The following is a 21,210-nucleotide window of genomic DNA, read 5'->3' as shown; positions in this document are numbered from 1 at the left end:
CGGTGCAAGAATGAACTTGTCACTACTCTACTACTAGTCAAGTATGGCAGAGGCCTTTGCAATGCAGATACTGGGGGACTGACGCGTTCCAAGGAAGAACTTCCTCTTTGCTAATTCCACCGACGGAAGTGTGTTTTACACCTCTGTCGTGATGAACCTGTTTTGCTTTTGTTTGGCTTTCCGGGCGTCTGGGTCCCCCTTCCAAGTCTGGGTCCCTGCTCTATGGGTCTGAGAGGGTGTCTGCTAGCTGAAGTTTCTGCTCAAGATTTTATGTTGAAACCTGACCTCAGAGGTTGGGACAGTGGATGGGGGGTTTCCTTCCGGTGCTGTGGTCTTTGTCCAAGTCCCAGGCAGCAGAGTTCTTACTGGCGGTGGCCTCTGGTGTGGGGGGCTGTCCTCCTGTTTAGGGTAGTCTTGCTGCCTATGTGTTTTTGAACGTCATCTTCAGCATTGCTGGTAATTCTTGGAGTCACTCAGAAACCTAGTAAATTTCTTTTTTTGTGTTGATTTCCATTGCCAACAGCCACAGAGCCTGACCCAACCAACCATTTATTCTGTCCACCAACCTCCACGTCAACGGACGTAGTTAGTTGAGGTTCAGGTGCAAATGTTACGTACTCAGAATTTTATTCTCCTTTTTCTTTAGGGTATACTGTGTGCCCTAGACACCTAGGATGTCTGAACTGATTTTCCAGTATTCTTTTTGATTGACGAGTCTGTGACATGTATTCATCTGTCGTTCGAGTGTTTTACTGAGTACTTGTTGTGTATTCGGTGCTTGTAGTGGCTGGAGAAATAGAGCAGGAAACAAGAGACCAGACCTCTGCCTTCACGGATTGTAGTTCGAGGAGGCGGACTGACAAATAAAATACGGAGTCGCGTTTGATGGCAGTAAATCTGATGACAGAATGAAGTGTGGGGAGTGCTGAGCTGAGGGCCGTCGGCGTTGGGAGGTGAGGGACGACCCGGGAGGACGGTGGAGATGTCCCGGCGGTCTCCCGGCAGAGTGGGGACGGTGCTGGTGTCATGGGACGGTCTGGAGGCCCAGGAAGGAGTGAGGCTGCACAGAGCGCTCACAGCAAGTGTGGGGGTAAGGGGATTAAACACACACGCGTTTGTACGGTCTCCGTGAGGACGGGAGAGTTACCAGTCCAATGCGTGAAGAACGCCGGCACATGGCCTGTGAAGTCCGGGCCGCACGCTCGCTATCCTCACGTCTCCTCGAGTCGTCCTGCCACACCACCGCCGTGTGGGAGCACCGGGTTTTACGGTAGCACGGCACGGGGGGCAGCCGCCGCGGCTCTTCCTTCCTGGACCCGCGAGAGCAGGTCACCCTGATGCGCGCACGTTGGTGCGGGAGACGTCCAGAAGCCCGGGAGGTGCGGAGGAGCGGAGGCCCCGTGAAGGTTCTGTCTCCCTGTCAGACGGCGAAGAGATGGCCGTCCTGCAGAAAGCGTGAGGACCTGGATTGTGGGGACGGCTGTCGGGAGAACCCGACTGAGCACCTGCCCTCGTCGCTCGGTGCCCGATGATTGAACGTCTATTTCTGTCAGCGTGGAGATTAAAGAAAAGCTGAGCAGAAGCGATCTTAATATCTTGTTGATTACATTCCAGAACGAAACGAAATAGCAGAACATTAAGCCCAGCCGCCATTTGCTCTAATTACCCCGTGCGAACTGGAACTGGTAGCTGTCAGGCCTCGATTGAAGCTTCGGGAAGGTTAGTGCCGGCTGCACGCAGTAACGTGTCTGCGAGCAAATGCACGTACCGCAGCCCCCGTTTGGAAGCACGCTCTTTTGTGTTTAATGTGTTGCAGAGTATTTTATGATAGGGTTTGGACGGATGCTGCTGTGAGTTCACATTTCCTTTTTGCATCATTTCCAGCAGACACGCAGAAGTGCTTTCAGCTAAATCCCGAGTCCCTCTATGTAAGTGGGTTTCTGGGTTCTGTAGAACTGAGTATTTGGAGGTGGGAACTTAGAAGCGTTATCGTTTTAGACAAGTGTTTTGAGACATCCTTCTAGTAAAGATTTACATATGTGTACATATATCCTTTTTGAACTGTTAATATGTAGCTTTTTCTTGATCTATGAATTTCAGTTTATACATTAGTGTTTCTACATCCGATTTATACATTAGGTTTTTCTAGATCTATGAATTCTGGTGTATACATTATGCAGTTTGTTCATGTTAGAATGTTTACTTTCTCTTTCCTTTTTGGTTGGAAGGATTGAGTTTTCTATAATAATACTTAATCTTCATGAAATTTAGGTCTTTTAAAAAGCATTGAGACAAGCGTGTTTTCTATATCACGGTGATGAATATCAGTTTGCAAATTTATTTGGATCGTACGCAAGTCTATTTTCGCGGGTGAATGACGACAGTGTTTGATTTGACAGTTAACTATGTATGGCACTAGGTAGGCTACCCCTGAGTCTGTCCCAGATTGGTTCTTTATTCACATGGATCACACTCTGAATTGGACAAAAATTCTAGGTAGAGCCCAAACAGAAGGTGTTTATTCCTTTACTGCCCTGTAGGGAGCCTCTAGCTTGAGTCCTTTGAGAGCCACGGCCGTGTGAATATGCTTACATGTATTGATTTACTCACACTGAGAAACATTTCGGTCTTGCTAGACGTTGATCGTTGATAGTAGACATTTGTTGCTTTCAGCTGCTTGGTATCCATTCCCCTTCCTGAAAACACCCCAGTTTCCAGTAGAACATTGGGCCTGTTTGCACTAAGGAGGGAGCCAGAGGGTGCTCGCTCCCCCTCCCCCCCTGCCCTGCCCCCCACCTCTATAGGAACCTTGAACTCCAGGGCGGGGCAGCGGGGGGAGGCTCTTCCTCAGGACTCTCCAGGGGCCAGTAGAGGCGCCCCCCCACCCCCACCCCAGCATGGGTCTGACTGTGTCCTTGCTGGTTGCGTTTGCCTGGTGACTGCCTGTCACCTTCCAGAGTCCTCGTTGATTCTCTGAGATTCTTCCAGAAATCCCCCCTGTTCTTGTGCTAATCAGAGTCCATTTTAGTTGCTTATCACCTTCATGAGAACGTCGCTCGGCGAATGAAGCATAACCTTTACTAGGCTGAAGTGAAATTTTATTTTTAGTGGAAGTGTCCTTGTGGCTCCTACCGCTTGTGGCTCAGATTCCTTCCACTTGCCCGTGGGCCCCGCCCGACAGACACTTGGTTTCCCTTGTAATTTAGTGTTTAAAGACATGGGTTGGACAGGTCTGGAGAGCAGACCTGAAAGGGATTTGTTTGCTGACTTGTATGTAAACTCTTAGGAACTCTTCCCAGTGCCCCAGTATTTAAAGCCAGATAGTTGTTGGATGGTGTGTGTTGTGAAGGGGCTGCTGAAATCAAGTGTTCCCTCCACCTAATTTCTGTATAATGTAATTGAAAAAATAAGTACAATAAATACTTCATTTTTCCTCTTGTAATTATAAGTGACAGTTTTAGGGTTAAACCTGTAAGGTGACTGAACCGGAAGCATGACATTTTAATATTCATCACATAGAATAAAATATACTGTTATCATTGAAGGCGTTGGTGCCCAACTAAAACTAAGGTATTGCTGGAAGAATTGTGTGTTGAAAAGAAACGGAGTGTTTTTTGCAGTCGTTATGAACGAGTGGAATGGAAGTGTGTTTCTGTTTAGCTCTGTCACTGCGTGGTTTATTACCAGGTCACTGTCCGACTGTCTCACAGCCCTCTGCGTTCGGCCGTCTGGGCAGATAGCCACTCCGCTGGCCAAGCCGTCTCTTACGAGGGGGCTCCGGGGAACAGTTTCTCAGACGTTCGGGAAGAGTGTATTGTCTGAGTCCTGTCACCTCTAAGGTGACCCGGGTGGAAGAACGCCCAGGGGAGCGTCTCCTGTCACGGTCCGTCTTATTCCCGGGCATAGCTGTTGGATTATGCGCGGTGTCTTTGGATATAGTTAGACTCCTCGCCACGGAGCGAGTGTGGAGTTTTCACAAGACCTAGAATGCAGCAGTGCCTGCGCTGGAGAGGCGCCCCGGCCTTCAAAAGAAGACCGTGACCTGGTGGCAATGGGTATAATTGCATAAAAATAGAAGCTTGGGGTTTTACAACAGTCCACGTATGAAGTGTCCTATTCTCAGCATGAACGTGTACGTGTGGGCTCTTTGCACATTCGTGAGGTTTGCGGACACTTCAAGTTTTGCGCCCTTCCCAGTGCAGGAGTGAAACAAGTCGGTGAGTTGACTGTAAGCAAAGAGGATGTTTTCATTATCGAACTGTTACACGGGATGGAGAGGCTTGTGGATTGTGCTGGAGCCCCACTTAATTCAAACCTTGGTGAAGTAGTGTGTGCTAAGAGAAAGAAACCGTGTTCTGCATGAGGAAACCCTGATGGTGATATCGTTAAGGGGAGGTTGGCTCTATTGGTTTCTGGTCTGATCCTCATCCTACCTTCCTGGAGGGCGTCCTCAGAGTCAGCTGGCGTTGATGTCTGAAGACCAGGACAGCGTGTCGCTGAAGCTGGGGGACGGCGGGACCGACCTGTGAGTCCAGGATCAGGGCTTCTGGGCAGGAGTGTGGTATTTGGGTGGAGGGGATAGAACCAGCCAGTACCACACTGCTGTCCTTCTAGGGCAGTGGCCTGAGGAGGAGGAGGAGGGGAGCCTCCACAGAGTAGGGAAGAGAGCAGGAAGGGGAGGTGGAGACATTCACTTGCTTCTTCTCTGTGAACCAGTGTGAGACACAGGCTTGTTTGGGCACCAACTGGTAGTTGAAGGTGCTGATCTCTTTAGTTGCAGCCACGACCAAGGAGGGAGGGCACACATGCCCACCGGTAGCTTCTCATCCACTCTCCCCGCTTGGGGAGCACTGCGAGGGCAAGTAGGTGAGGCCCAAAGGAGTTGGAAAATGCAAGCAGCTGAAAGCACACATATGAAAACCTTGGATTATTCTCCTTGCCTATTACGGCCATCAAACAAGAACCAGACGCCACGCAAAGGGAACAGGCGAATGGTCAAGGCAGGAGACCGGCTGCATGCTGCACTGCGAAAGTTTGGGCGTAAACGGGACTGGGCTTAAGTCATTTACTAACTGTGGCAGGTTGCTCATGATGGCCAGCTACTTAGGTCTCTGAGCTTTCCTTTCTTTGTAAAATGAGAGTGATGATAATATCCATATGCAAAGCTGTTGCAAAGTTTATTATCTTTGCCACCTTTTAACAACGGCTTTGTAAACTGTGAAGTACCAGATAAGTGTCCGTTTCTCCGTGGAATTTTACATCTGTAAGCTGGCGAACCTTCCTAGTGTTTGCATTACTGAATCTGGGTCTTGGTGATGCGTCGGTGGGTTAAGCTGACACTTCCTGTTCTGCTCTCAGGACTTAGAGTCGAGAGACCGGATGATGGGGCTGGAAATCTAGTTTTGCTCCTGACTAGCATTGCGTTTCTCAAACTTCCCACCAAAGTACACCTAAAAAGGAACACGTGCGCATAGGGTGTTCAAGCCGTCTGCCACAGGCTCATGGTTTTTCTAAAATCACATTTTATTTTACAGTCTGTGTGAAGTTTGCAGTCTAGCCTAAGCAATATTTCTGTTAAATTGCATATACCTTTTAAGTTACCTATGAGTAAGATGTTAAAAAGAGGGAGGGGTTCTGGCGATTGCTGTTAACTTGGTGGACAAGATGAGGTTGCCCTAGCCGGTGACTTCATGTGCCTCTAGACCTATGAGCACATACGCCTGATTCCTGGGCCGCTCTTACTTGTTACAGAAGAGGATTGACTGTGTCCTGTGTCCCCTTCTGGGCAGTTTTTCTGTGAGAGCCCATGTAACAGATACTGCAAGGAACTCTTGACCTGATTACAAAATCAAATTATACAACACACTCATTCTTACAAAGCATTTTCTACATATTGTGTAATTCTCATCCTTATAGGTCGGTCACAGAGGACTTTGCTCAATAGAGTTTATTGTTGTAGAGGCCACAAGTTATCAAATGTTACTTGCTTAAAATATTCTGCAAAGTTAGTCATTAGCACATGACATTTCATTATGGTGTCCTATTTTTGTGTGTCATTGTAACTTTCCATTATAAGCTTAAAAATGATGAAGGCTTCCGGTCAAGAAGGTAGACTAGGCACTGAGCACTGTTAATTGCTCTCTGTCCATTAAAAAATTTTTTTTTTCAACGTTTATTTATTTTTGGGACAGAGAGAGACAGAGCATGAACAGGGGAGGGGCAGAGAGAGAGGGAGACACAGAATCGGAAACAGGCTCCAGGCTCTGAGCCATCAGCCCAGAGCCTGACGCGGGGCTTGAACTCACGGACCGCGAGATCGTGACCTGGCTGAAGTCGGACGCTTAACCGACTGCGCCACCCAGGCGCCCCTCTCTGTCCATTTTAAAGCCTCATCAGAATGAAAGCACAGAATGTTTAAAAACAAAAAGAGACGAAAATAGCAAACCAAAGGGAGAGAGATCATCAACCAACGAGATTCAACAAAGTTTTTGGGGTTTGGGAGATGAGACGGGTTGCAAAGCGCTAGCCTGTGTGTATTGCCAGGGGGCCTGTGCAGATGCGGGAGGCATTGTCCCCTGCAGGGGCTCAGAGTCAGCAGCTGTTTTAGAGCTTAGAAACTTAGACATGAGGCTTCCCAAAACGAGGTACAGTCGAAGGGCTGGGTGTACAATTGTCGCCCACCCCAGTCCCCCACACCCCACCCTCCCACCGCAGGTGTGCACACTCCTGGAGGCAGAAGCCGCTGGTGTGCGTGGTCAGGCAAAATGGGCAAAAGCCGATTCTTCCATAGATATGGAACTAACTTCAGAAAATAGGACTTCTGATGGGGAGTTTGGTTCCACTGCAAAGCCCTCCTCCTTCTTTGGGGTCTGCTGCTCACCAATCAGCTTCTTTTCTGCCTATGTCAAGTAAAGCCTATCTTGGTCACACATAAGCTCAGAATTTCCAGTCAGAGAAGAGGCCTTCCTAAAATACCCAGTGACGCAAGAGTGGAGGAGAGCGACTCCCGTTCTCCTGTGTTCCCGTCTCTAGTGAACATACAGACCCACGGGTCATCGAGTGTATGACGCTTGACACATGAAAGAAAAAGGTGGGCCTTAAGGAGAATGGCTGATGCAGAAGCAATGATATTACATAAAAGGGCTATTAGATTCATTTTTAAAAAGAATTGCTGAAATGGAAATGTCAGTAAAAAAATACGAGGGAATAAAGTGAAGTAATCTTCCCAAAAATGGAGAGCCAAGACCAACAAAATGCAAGAACAGAGACGTGAGAAATTAACCCGTGAGGTTTGGTATTTGGCTTAATAGAAGTTAGAGAAAAAGAAAGAGAGGAAATTATCAAAAAAGTAAAGGAAGATAATTTCCAGAGGCAGGAGAGGTATGTGTCTCTGTATTAAAGGGACCCACCGAGATCCAGCATGATTAATAAAAACAAGACACCCGTGGGTATGTTTTTGTGAAATTTCAGTGCTTTGAGGAGGAAGGTAAGATTGCAAAAATGTTCAGAGAGGAAGAAAGACAAGTCCTCCATGTGTGAAGGAACGTCAGACTGGCGTCAAAGTGTTCATCAGTGGTACTGGATGCCCTAGGTATTGCCCACGGGATCCGAAGGTAAACCGACTCAGTTCAGTATCTGACAAACTACTGTTTGTTATGACAGCAGAATAAAGACATACTGAGATGTACGAGGGCTAGATAAGTTAGCTCCCCAAGGACCTTCTCGAGAAGATGGTTGAGTGTGCACCCCAGCAAAACGGGACAGTATCCAAGGAAGACCGCCTCGGCCCTCAGGACACAGAGTAACCAACCTAGCTGAGCAGCCAGTGCCAGACACCGGCTGTGAACCAGGTCCAGACGACAGCGTCCGAAGTGGAGCTGGGGCACAAGGCTTCTGAGGGCCCCCCCAGCCCTGCCTTCCGAGACTTAGGAAGAATTCCAGTTGGGGCCTAACTGTCAGAAGAAAGGCCATGGTTTTAAGTGATCAGTGGGAAAAGTAGGTCCCTCAGTCCTAAAACTAGAATTTTTTTATTCTTGGAGTGGTCAGGAGGTCACGCCTTTGCATTTGTTTGTAAAGAATTCAATGTAATTTTAACGTACCCCTTTGCTTGGCATTAAATGATACGTATGTATTGTAATGTAGATGCTGGTTGTCGATTGTCAACATTTAGAACAACTCTGCGATACAGAAGGTTTGGGTGCTGTTTACTTCCAGGTATGAATGGTTACCGTCTTCACACTGTTAGAGGAAAAGTGTGGCGACTCCAGCATCCAGAGCCGGCTTGTCGGAACGGGAATTTATATTCCGTTTACTTAAAATCGCAGTTAGTATTAGAAGGGCTCAAAATTGAGAGTCATAGTTGAAGGTCGGTGAAGATGAGTTAAATTCTGATTTTTAAATCTAGGAAAATCAGTAGACGTTATGTAAGGTTATTCAACCTGGAAACCTAAATATGTTCATTGTTTTGAGTTGTAGAGATAACTATCAGAGGAACAAAAAACGAACAGTCAAATTTTTTTCTGGAGAATGGGACTCAGGGTGGGCAGGAAGGGTGGAAACACATAAATTCTTTTTTGTTAGATTTGTTCTACATGTGCATATTTTGAGAAAACAAAACATTTAAAAATATTTCCCAATTTAGTGTTTCACTAATCCAGACCTATAGTGAAGTTTTACCAAAGAGACTAAACCGTTTAAGTAATTGACTGAATTAGTGTGACAGTGACCTTAGCAAACAAAGTAATATGAAACTTTCGCTTTGCTCCTGGCTTTTTAAACTGAGTCATCACTTTGGACCACAACAACAGCAACAACAACACATTGAATGAGTAACTCTTGTTTCCATTACTAACCCTAACAGTTTTTCCCCCTGAAAACACTTGTGCTTCTGTAACTGTCAGTTGTGCGGATAGCGTATAAGCAAATTCACCCTACTTTTATTGTAATAGATTAGAATTTCAGCCCAGAATCCGGTAGACTGAGTACGCCGATGACAGAAATAATATCCTGTTTGGTAAACAAGGTGTTGGGAGTGAGGATGGGCCACAAGGTCCTTTCCAGGTTGACTCAAAAGGGAAGATGTGTTTGCAGTCCTGGTGCTGTTTGTTCTCCATTCCGAAGATAAACCTACGTCGCATTAACTAGAAAGAACGTGTGGATAACCTCAAAACGTGCACACACTGTGCAGAAACATCAGCACAACCAAAGGGCCTCCAAGCACTCAGGAAAGACATCTGTTGCCATGGCTGTACATTTCTTATGTTCCCTTACTTGGGATTGATGGGTCCCACTTGTCCCTCCCCAAGCAGAGTTCTCGTCGGGGGCTTCTCACTTTGTGACTCTTTCCAAAAGCTGGACGTATTCCCTCATCCTGGCCAAAACAACTTCTTACGCACAAAATAGGCAGCTGGCCCGCAGGCCACGGTTTGCCAGTCTTTGTCACAGTAATTAAGAACATGGACTCTGGAACTGGACTACCTAGATTTGAAGCCTGGCTTCCCCACTAATTGTGGGACTCAGTTTTGTCATCATTAGCTGAAGCTCGTGGAAGTACCAACACCACACTGTTTTGTGAGAGTTAAACGACGTAACGTATGTGAGGTGGTTCAGAACAGTGCCTGGGCCATGCACCTGCCCTTTATGTTTGGCTGTTATTTGAAATAGGGCACGAGTGGCTGTTAAGTTTACTCTCATGTGCTGACTTACCGTGGTGAGAGTCCTGGAGGCCACCTCTATGTTCGCTGGAAATAATACTGTCTAATTAACTGTGTTTGAGGGGAAAAAGACCATGGCAACCAGCCCAGGTCTTTGCTACTTCTTGTAAATGACCCTTCTATCCTCAAGTAACCTCTCCGTGATTAGGAATATAATGCTATGTTAAAATGTTGCTGCTGGGAAGTGGATTCAACGCAAATTGTCTCAGGTTACACTAAATTTTATAGGAACGTGACTAATACAAATTTAAGGCTGGCAGGCAATCAGTGTATGAAGTACCCTTTAAAGATATTTCAGGTAACTGTGATGTATTTTGATAACATTTTGCAAAAAAATGTATTTAGAGAACTAAGGAGTACGTTGAAAAGTATGAACCCAGTGGAGTATAAGCCGGGCATGCTTGTATTTCTCTTCACTTTCGGCCTTACTGAGCTTTTTAAAATCTTCTTTTCCATCTGCTAATGAATTCTCGATTGATTCAGTAACTTTCTAGTCACCTTTTGTTTCTTATGAGAGAAAGACTCCTCTCAGTTTAGCTCAGTTCAAAGCTTCAGTCGTATGTCCAGTTCAGAGTGTATCCTTGTTCTGTTTCTAGCCACAGTGGGAGTAACAGAGACCAGATTTCCTTAAATAAACCACCTTAAATAAACTAGAAACTTGGGCAGATAGATGAAACAACTGGATATAGATAGTACACTATCACTATAGATTGTGATCCTGAGATGAAACAGTCAAGGAAAGCCCTAAAATCACCACAGCTTTCTTCCTAGAGGCATTTTCTAGACTCCAAGAAGTAAAACCCAAGCAGTCTGAGATGGTCTTACGGGAAGCTGAAATGGATTAAGCATGTGGGGAACAGTACAGGAGAGGAAGTAATTACACAGAAGAACAGCTTCAGAAACGGGTGACCTTGAGTTTGTTGCTGAATACTAGGAGGTGCTTTCATAGGCCAGATGGAGAATGACCAGGTAACTGGTCTAATTAACTAATTAAGAAGAATAATTCCCAGACTTCATAAAGAGAGACTGGAAAAGTTCCAAATTCTGAGAGGCTTTGTAGGACACACTCTGAATTAAGTGGATATCTGGAAGGATTATGCTGTAGGAGGGCCAAACTAGCCTTAAAATAACAAGTTTTCTACACCTGCCCTGACAGAGCTTAAAAACAAACCTTGCAGAGACCCACCAGTTTTGCAAAGAACTTAATTGCCTGTGGTACAAAGCCCAATATGCTTTAAAGGAAAACAACAAAATGTAGAACACAACTTAGTCAAATAATGTCTAGCAACCAATCAAGTATTAGTAGACACAATGAAACAGAAAAAAATGTGATTCAGGAGAATAAGCAGTGAACAGAAAGAAACAGATTACAACAGAGGTGATGGAATTTGCAGAAAAGGACTTCAAAACACTCGTTTATATTTGTCCTTAAGGATTTAAAAGAAAAATGAGCATAATGAGAGAATTGCAAGGTATAAAACAGAACCATGTAGAACTTCAAGGGCTAAGTATTACAGTCTCTGAAATGAAAAAGAAAATGGCAGAGTTAATAGCAGAGTAGATATTACAGAAGAAAAGTTAGTGAATTTGAAGACACAGAAGTAGAAAATCAAAACCAACGCACACAAAGAAATGAAAAGTGTAGGAGCACCTGGCTGGCTCAATCCGTGGAGTATGCACCTCTTGATCTCAGAGTCATGAGTTCAAGCCCAATGCTGGGTGTAGAGATTGCATAAATAAATAAAACTTTAAAAAATGTTTTTTTTAAGGTTTAAGAAAATGAATAGAACGTCAGTGTCCTGTGGAGTAGTATCAGGTGGTCTAATAGATTTTACCTGCGGTCACAGCGCAGTGCAGGTGGGGAAAGAAGAAATACTTGAAACAAGAATGACCAAAGTGTTTTCATATTTGGTAAAAACTAAAGCTCTTTATTGTATCTTCTGTTCTTTGCATCTAAGAGCTATATACTGTCATTGGGATATTTAAAAATATTCATTCATATCATTTCCTGTTAGCTTTATTCTCACAAAACTCTATTTGAGAAAGGCTACTTGAGATCAACCACTAAAAGAACTTTACATAAAACGAATAAGCCAATAGTGAAGATAAAATGGAATACTTAAAAATGATCAATCTTGAAGACAGTAAAAGAAGAACAAGTAAAGTCAGATGAGAAAAATGGAAAACAAAAATCAAGACGGTAAATTTAAACCTAACCATATTGGTAATTATATTTCATGTAAATTTTTCCATACAGTGTAATTAAGAAGCAGAGACCATCAGAGTGGTTAAAAAAGTAAGCCTCATTTATATGCTATTTATAAGAGACACACTTTAACACCCAGGGGTGCCTGGGTGGCTCAGTCTGTTAAGCATCTGATTCTCGATCTGGCTCAGGTCACGATCTCACAGTTTGTGGGTTCGAGCCCTGTGTCCGGCTCCACGCTCACAATGCAGAGCCTGCTTGGGATTCTCTTTCTGCCTTTCACACTCCAGCCCATGCTTGCTCTTGCTCTCACTCTCTCTGAAAGTAAATAAATAAACTCAAACACACACACACACACACACACACTTTAAAGATACAGATAGGTTAAAACTAAAAGGATGGAAGAAGATAAGCCGTGCTAACGGTATGAGCTTAACATCCCATAAAACTAGGCTTCAGGACCAGGAATCTTAACTAGTCATGGAGAGACATTTCATTGTCATGCAAGAGTGAATTCAACAAGATGTAAAAATCCCGAACCTGCAAGCGAGTATAATAACACAACTTCAAAACACACAAGGCAAAATTTCTTAGAACTAAAAGGAAAAATAAAGAAATCCGCTATTTTTGCTGTAGATTACATAATTGATGGAGCAAATGGAAAGAAAGTTAGTGGGGATATAGAAGACTTGAACTTCACTATGAAGTAAGTTGACCTAATGGATCTTTTCAGAGAACTCTACCCAACAATAGAATTCACATTCTTTTGAAGCTGTACATGGAGTATTCATCAAAATAGGAATATGGGAGGGGGGACTGGGTGACTCAGTTGGTTAAGTGTCAGACTCTTTGATTTTAGCTCAGGTCATGATCTCACGGTTTGTGAGTTTGAACCCCGTGTCGAGCTCTGTTCTGTCAGCATAGAGCTCACTTAGGATTCTTTCTCTGTCCCTCCCCTGCTCGTGTTCTTTTTCTCTCTCAAAATAAATAAACATTTAAAAAACCCAGAAATCCCTAAAATTCTAAAAAAAAAAATTAGAAATATGGGAGTTAAATACATAAAATAAATCTCAATAAATGTTCATTTAAATTTGAAAGATTGAAATAATACATACTGTATTCTCTTACCCCAACAGAATTAAATTAAAAATCAGTAACTGAAAACTATATGGAAGTTTCTAGATACTTGGAAATAAAAGAATATACTTCAAAGTACACCTGACAGTGAAGAAATCACAAGAGAAATAGGAGATATTTTGAACTTAGTGAAAATGAAAACAACATTAAATTTTATGTGAGAAAGTAATGCTTAAAGAGAAATTACGGCTTTAAAGGCTTACGTTAGAAAAAAAGAAAGATCTAGGACCAGTGAATTTAACCTCTATTTTTTTTTTTTTTAAATGTTTATTTTTGAGACAGAGAGAGAGAGAGAGAGAGAGAGACTGAGAGTGAGTGGGGGAGGAGGAGAGAGGGAGGCACAGAATCCGAAGCAGGCTCCAGGCTCCGAGCTGTCAGCACAGAGCCTGACGTGGGGCTCGAACTCACGAACCGCAAGATCATGACCTGAGCTGAAGTCAGCACTCAACCGATTGAGCCACCCAGGCGCCCCTTAACCTCTATTTTCAATAGCAGGGAATTAGTTTGCTAACTAACTTGAATATGAAAACAAAGAGCAGGGAATTAATTAGTGACAAAGGACTATGCACAAACAATACAGAAAACTCAATAAAACCAGGGGCAAAAAGGGAAAAAAAAATGTTTAACAATGCTAGCTAACCTGATAATTAAGAAACAAACGAAAAAAGGAAGACCCAAATTATCAATATTCTGATTAGAGGATAGGCCATCACTACAAATCCTATAGCTATTAGAGGATAATAAAAATATCATGCATGACGTTATGCCAAGAAATTCACCAACTGGAAAGACCTATGAGAACCCAAAACTGATACTAGAAGAAATAGAAAATCTGAATACTTCTGTATTTTTTTTTAAGAGGGTGAATTTGTGATTAAATGTTTTTCTTAAACCAAACGGTGGGCCCAGATGGCTTCACTGATGGAATCTATCAACCTTTTAAGGAAGAAATACTAGCAATCTTACCTGAGTCCGTTCAGAAAACACAAGAGGGGAGAATAGGTCTGGACTTATTTTATGAGGTCCTCATTACTTTCTTGCCAAATCAGAGAAAGGTGGCTAAAAGGAAGGAAATCTACAGACTAGTATCCCTCGTGAAGACAGATGTTATGATTCCTAACAATTTCAGCACATCAGACCCAGTAATCTGTAAACAGGTAAGTTGGGTATGGGAGGTACACCCTCACAGGAGCCCCTGGCGGATGTGCATTCAGGAACATTACTGTGAACGCTGGAAGGAGGGGCTGCGGGAGGGAGCTTTTGCTTCTCGGCGTCGGGAGTCTGCGGCTGTATTTCTCCTTGTGTCTTTTGCTTTCTTGTGTTTGAAATGCCAGCAGGCTGGGGCTAGAGGCGAGGGAGTGGGGGGTCATGACTGACTCGGGCATCACCGATGTCACGCTACATGGTAGGAGCTTGAAGACCTCCGTCTGGCCGTGCTCCTGCCACTTGTTTGTTGCATGCACCCTCGCTCTATCACTTACCCACCCCGATTAAATTGTGTCAAAGCGTATTAAGTGCCAGGGGCTGTTCTGGGCACCACAGATCCAGTCCTCAGTCAGCCAAAAATCAATAAACCTCTATAGCAAATAAAAAGAAATTTAAAGAAAGATAATACATCACAACTAAGTAGGATTTATCTCGTTTGTGAATCCGTATAATTAATCATATAAACAATAAAAATGTGTATGATCATCTCAGTATTTGCAGGTATGCAGCATCTGACAGAGTTCAACATTGATTCGTGATTTTTAAAAAGCTCTTAGTTAAATTTGGTAAGTAGGGTACTTCCTCAATCTGATCAGATGCCTTTATAAAACACTGATAGCTAATACAGGCAGTGATGAAAAGCTAAACCCTTTCCCACTAATAATGGAGACAAGGCAAGAATGTCCACTCTGATCACTGAGACTCAACACTGCACGGTAGGCTCTAGCCAGTGCAGTGAGGCAAGAAGAAATAAAAGGCATGCAGATTGGAAAGAAGGATTAAAATCCTGCATTCACAGGTGTCACGATCATGTTCAGAGAAGATCTTAACCAAGAACCGTTAGGACTAGTAAGTGAACCCGGCAGCGTCTCTGACCACAAGGTCAGACGTAAAAATGGGTTGTACTTCTGTACACACTAGCGATGCACGATTGCAAAATGAAATTTTAAGAGTTACTCTTTTTTACAATAGCATGAAAATATGACATGTTTAGGAATAAACGTAACAAAATGTGTGTGAAATCTGTGCACCGAAAACCATCAAACATGGCAGAGAGAAATGAAAGATGACCAAAATAAACGGAGAGATGGAACTTGCTCATATGTCAGAAGGTGAAATAATTATAACATCGTCAGTTCTCCTCAAATTGATCGATAGGGTCAGTGCAACCTTAGCCTTTTTTGTGTGAAGTGGCCAAGTGATTCCGAAACGTCTATGGAGATTCAAAGAACAAAGTTGGCTGAATTACAAGGCCTGATCTCAAGACTTAGCATAAAGGTAAAGAAAACAAGTCATCATGACTCTGGTGTGGGAACGGACCGCGGGAAGAGACTCAGGCATGTGGGGTCACGGAGCAGAAGTCGCAAGGGGCCGGCAAAGGAAGTCCCACTTCTCTCCTCGCAAGACGTGTCAGAGTTTCACAGTAATCTGGGTCATAGTTGTATTAGCAAATGTTAATTTAGGGTAAGTTATATGAAGTGTTATTTTATGCCACTAAATAAAACATAAGCTTAATTGGTGCAATCTGGGTAGATGTGTATTTGTTTTACAGTTTAGCCTCACTCACTGATTTTAATAGACTAGTCAAAAGCAATTTCAGATACTTCTGTATATTACAGAGAGATCGATTTCTGTTGTTTCTAAAATGAGAGAAACTGAAGCTAGATGTTTTTATGACATGATTTAAATTTAATTGTATTTAATTCCTATAAAAAGAGGATAACATGCCAGAAGTTAGACCTTGTTCTTTATCTGTGTTTAAAATAGAGCAACATAATTTATAGCGCCTTGCTTCATGAGCATTTAGCTTGTTTTTGAAAATTAAAATAAGACTTCTAAGTTAATTCTCATTATATGTACGACTTTAAATAATAAAGGCCATTTATAAACGATTTCTGTGTACCAAGTTAGCAATTGAGTTTAAAATGAAATGCACAGTTTTATGATTCTGTGACGTTGTAAGGGGATATTATAAATAGCTTTTATGTAAAACTATGCATATGCATGTATAGGCTCATTTAATTATTAAAAATCACTTGTCAGGACAGTCATGGAAATGTCCTCTGTGACAGTTTTTCTCAGATCTATTTCAGACTTCTGCATGTGTTACTATATTTATCTTTATCTAATCAGCCTTGCTCCGAGGTTTGGTTATTTTATTACAAGCAGCTGTGCAAAGCTTTTTCTTTAAAAACGACATTCTTTTGTAGTGTTGCCATGACTCACATATTACACATTTGGGCAGCAAATTAAAAGCGAGTAAACTGTAGCACTAGATAAAATATATGATGTCACTGTATTTCAAGATACCTTCATGGAAAAACCGCTCTTTTGAGACCATTTAAAACGGAAATATTAAAATTTTTTCAGCCATAACGAAAGATATAATCAGCAATGTGGATTATCATTCGTAGGTTTTTGAATATGAAATTTGTTATTCTGAGTTTAGCTGGGGCTATATTTAGTATCCTAAGGGTCGATAGCATGCCAACATTTTTAATTAGTTTGCTGTAATGCCAACAGATGTATACATACTGGTGTGTACATTTAGTGAGTTTGTATTACTGTCAGAAGACTACCCTTCCAAACCCGTGACCCAAATGGGAACTTAGGGATATGTAAACTCTTTCACAAGCCTAAACTTAGGACTCACTGCCACTTTCCTGCAACACTTTGGAATATTTTCAGTTCCAGGATATAAACTGATTCAGTTGAGCTTTGAGTTTATTCTGTACGCGAGGTACTGCGAGGGGCATTATCTCATTGCCTTGTATTTCTCCATTAAGCCACAAGAGGTAGATTCGTCCCATATCACGGTTGTGGAAACTGAGTCTTTGAACCTTCTCCAGGGTCCCCGAAGCTAATTCAGGTATTCGATCCTGCTGATGTATTGATGGCCCCACTCTACTAGTCAGGATTGTTGTTGGTTGAGAGAAGTGTTCTGGTGGCAGGAAGATACTCTTTACTTGTAAACATACTGCATGACAGCACATACGTGGTTGCTAATATAGGTAGTTGTTTACTTTTTCTATTAACTGAGGAGATGCTTGGACACGTGGCTGTCTTAGATTAACCGTCTCTCGTGTTAGAATTCATTTTTGTTTCCTCTACTACTCTGTTAATCCAGACTTCATTCCCTGCGCCCTGAGCACATCTGGCGTCTTGTAACTGGGCTCTGGGATTCTGTCCTCTCCGTGGTACATTTATGTCCCTGTGGTGATTGCCGAGTTAATTTACTCCAGAACCTTCAGCAGCTGACCTCACCAAAGAAAGCATCACCTTGCCCTGGCATCGAAGACTGGAGCTTTCTTCCCAGCGTTGCCCTTTGCGCCCCGGTGCCCACGCCACTCCCCCCGTCCCCCGCCACACACCCCCCCCCCCCAGCCTCTGGAGACCCTCCCTGTTGTCGTGGGGCTGCGGGCCGAGCCGCACAGGTCTGCTGCCTTCAGTCCCCACCGCACCCCTCCTCTGCGAAGGCTTGCCTGGGTCCCGGCATGCCACTGGTGACAGCACTTAGAGTACCTTGCCGTTGTAGCCCCAAGTCACAAAGTCGAGGAAGTTAAGATGAGCAGAGTAAGTCTGTGCACGCCATCCAGAAGTGACCTTCTTAACACTCTGGCAGATTTTCTTCCGTCTGGTCTCCGCAGTCGTGTGTTCAGGACAACCCACGCCTATTTGTTATGTTCTTGCCGCTCTTGTGTTTGGATACGGATCTCTAAGTGTGCCAAAATGGACGTTCGTTTTCTTTCCATTTTAATTAGTTTGAGGTGTAGTTCTGTTCACTCCTTGCTGATTTCTTACATAATTACAGTTTCTTGGGATCATGTTCTATTTAGTACCATGAAAATACGGTTTATATGCAGGAGAATTACTTGTTGTAACGTTTTGAGGAACACAGAGATGATCTACTGCAAAGAGACCTGTTTAGCTTACCTTGAGGGACAGTTTGGGAGAAGGTTCTGGAGTGTTCCTTTGCAAGGCACCCTAGGGGGGTGAGGAAACAGCTTCGGGGAGCCGCCCGCAGCCCTCGAGTTTGGGGATCACAGAAGAGCCATGAGGCCACGAGAGCCAGCGTCTTGCCACACTTGACGAGAATCGCAGTCCGTGGACACAGAGCGATGCCTGTTGCGGGTGAGGGGGCCACACGGCCCCCTCCGTCTCGTTAGGAATCCCGCATGTGTCTCTGGAGTCTTCTATCCCAGGCCGTAATTTAGTTTCTGCTTGCACAGAGGGTCTGTGGACCGTGCTTGTGAACTCAGCACGATACAGAGGAGCATACCGTGGACAGGTTTAGTCTTGAGCGTATGTCATGACTTCCTGACAGGTATGGAGTCTGAGCATCTGCTAAACCCTGAGAGTCGCAGTTCGTCCACTTCACTTCTCACTGTTCTGTGTAGAGAACCCCTGAGAGTGCATTTTAGTAAGTGTGAACATGGCTGCCGGACTGCGCTCTCCGGAGTTCTCCTGGATAGGAAACAAGTCGTTTACCTATCATCTGAGGTTGGAATGTATATTCGATACTGGCTTGCTTTAAACTTCCTTCGAGCAACGAGAGGATCTTGTTGAAGAAACTGTATGAGTCGTTTTCTAGAGAGGAATAGACCTTAGTGTACTTCTAAATATTCTAACTCCTAAATTGGATTTAAAGGAAAAGGGAAATAAAAACAACACTAGTAACAACTGGTGTAGGAACAAGAAGTTTTCTCATTAAATGTTCGTCTATTCTCTCTGTGATTTTGGTCCAGTAGTAAGAATATGAACGTTAACAGATTGTTCTCCATTTTAAAGGCCAACTTTAATGGCTTTGTTTCTTTGCCTTTAGGGTTTCATGATAACTTTGTTCCAGTTCAGTCCAGACAGGTATTATATCGATGTCGAGAGGCATCTCACTGCTTTTTGTTTCCAGTATGTGACCTCCTTGGTAACCCAGGTGTCCCCTACCCTTCGTGCTTCCGTAGCCCGTGGGGTTTGGGTTTCCGTGAGGTCGGCAGTCTTGCAAAGTAGTGATGCCCGTGTATGAACACATAGCCGCACTCACGATCGCCTCTGGGGCCGAAGCGGGGGTTCTGGCACCACCCCACAGACTCGGTGTGAGAATTAAGTGAGCTTACAAAGCACCTAGAACAGGGCCAGGCACATCAGAAGCACTAGGTAAATGTCCCCTTGCTGTTCTATGAATGTTCTTTCACAAGGCACCGTTATTCTCATGTAACTCTCTCTTGATCACGTGGTACAGTTTTCAAAAATGACTTCTGCTTCTCTCCCCCTACCCGTCCCCACCCCTCAAAAAAAAAAAAAAAAAAAGGGAAGAAAAGAAAGATTGGTAGATGGGTAGGTTTCCTCAACAACTTCTGTGGCTCAGCTAGACACAGAAAACCATCGAAAGGCAGAGAGGATTCAAATCCTCCCTTCAGAGGAGAGGGATGGTGAAAATAGTTACGTAAGCTGCCCCACAATGCAGTCAGATCACCCCCGTGCCGAGGGCCCCGTGCAGTATCCCGAACTTTGTGCTGAACTGAAGGACGGCTCGGGGCTGTGGGCCTTTCAGGGAAGGAAGGAGGTACGGAGGAGGCGCGGGGTGCAGGGCAGCCCCTCTGTCCTGGCCTGCGGCCACACTCGGCTCCCTTTTCCTCTTTCTTTTACAGGCTCATTGGGAGTTTATATCAGTGGAAACCACAGCTTCTGGCTTTGTAGTGAACACACGGTCAGTGACTGACTTGTGTTCTGCACCCTCCAATGACTCCTCTCAGAAACCCAGCCACTTTGTAAGTAGTACAGACCCAACAGGAGTAAGCGTACAGGCACTCGCGCCCCAGAAACCCCACCCCTGTGCCGCTGAAGGGCCTACGAGAGGAGAAAGTTCCCTACTGACACTGGAGCTAGCTACCAGAGCTCGCTGTCCAGTCCTGGCAGAGAGCCCAGCGCTTGGACGTGTGTTCATGTACTCCCGGCTCCGGGAGGCCTGTGCGGCTGCTCCGGAGGGACTGGCCGGAGCCCACGGGCTCTATCTTGCAGAGGAGTCATGGCGGCAAGGTCATCCAGCCTCCTCCCCTGCAAGATGATGACACTGATTTACTACAGAGGCCAAGTGGCATCCCTGCGGGGACCTCAGCCCCGCCCCCAGACTCTGGGGCCGCATCCTTCCTCTTAGGCCACGGCAGGGATGTCGACGGGCTCATGGCCTTCCCATGCTCTGAGGGAAGTTTCCAGTTTGTTCACGAATAATTTCTCCTTATCAGGCCTTTCTGTGCCTTCGCAACTCCCGGAAGGGTGTGTTGGTGTGAAACCAGGAGTCCTCCCGGTGGGAAATGTGGACCCCTGTCTGAGTCGGAGGACGCAGAGCCCCTGGGTAGCTAGTCCCACTTCCCAGCAGTGCACGGTCTGATAGGACGCCGGGCAGGGACGGGCTGTAAGAGTAGAGAGAAGTCTGCGACTCGGGAGACCCTGGAGCCCTCAAGTTCTCTTCCTCTTAGTGAGATGAAAATTGTGAGCGCTGTGTTCCAGAGAGAAGAAAACATAATATGCCTTCAACATTTTGTTTTAAGGTTTTGAACCACCAGTTTAGAACCAAATACTTGGAAAACACGGGACTGCAGCTAATAGGTCACGCGTCCTGCAGCTCCCTGGGGGTACGGGGGACTTTGCTGTGTGCATGTGTGGAAACACCGAGGAGGAAGTTTCCTTGGTATTCCCGAGCCCTACGCCAGACCTGGCAGAGAGTGAGAACTCTGAAAACATCCTAAATGTTTGCCAACTGATGCAGTGACCTTTATGACCCTGACAGGGCTGTGGTGATAAGACAGCTTCTCAAGGAGTGAGAGGAATGTGCTCACCAGGACAGGCTGTGGGGGGCAGTGAGCCCTGGGGGGCCAGCGGGGCGGTGGGACTTCACAGGATGCCCCGGATCACCAGGGGGCGGGTGGCCACGCACCGCCTGCTTTCTCTGGC

General features: G+C 44.8%; 1 protein-coding gene and 1 long non-coding RNA gene across 15 annotated transcripts in view; one reads left to right on the top strand and one right to left on the bottom strand.

Moving 5' to 3' along the window:
* The window catches only part of AUH (AU RNA binding methylglutaconyl-CoA hydratase), a 350,873-nt gene that overhangs the window by 96,912 nt on the left and 232,751 nt on the right, over positions 1 to 21,210 (top strand). The gene's annotated exons all lie outside the window — the stretch shown is intronic.
* The window catches only part of LOC123592531, a 38,795-nt gene continuing 25,442 nt past the window's right edge, over positions 7,858 to 21,210 (bottom strand). The window contains exon 3 of the long non-coding RNA XR_006709825.1: positions 7,858 to 7,948. This is a non-coding gene — a long non-coding RNA (uncharacterized LOC123592531). The remainder of the gene's footprint in view (positions 7,949 to 21,210) is intronic.

The sequence above is a fragment of the Leopardus geoffroyi genome, chromosome D4 (assembly GCF_018350155.1).
Source record: "Leopardus geoffroyi isolate Oge1 chromosome D4, O.geoffroyi_Oge1_pat1.0, whole genome shotgun sequence".
In the NCBI taxonomy this organism is placed as follows: domain Eukaryota; kingdom Metazoa; phylum Chordata; class Mammalia; order Carnivora; family Felidae; genus Leopardus; species Leopardus geoffroyi.
Note: the sequence above shows the minus strand (reverse complement) of the source record. Positions and strands in the feature narration are given on the sequence as shown.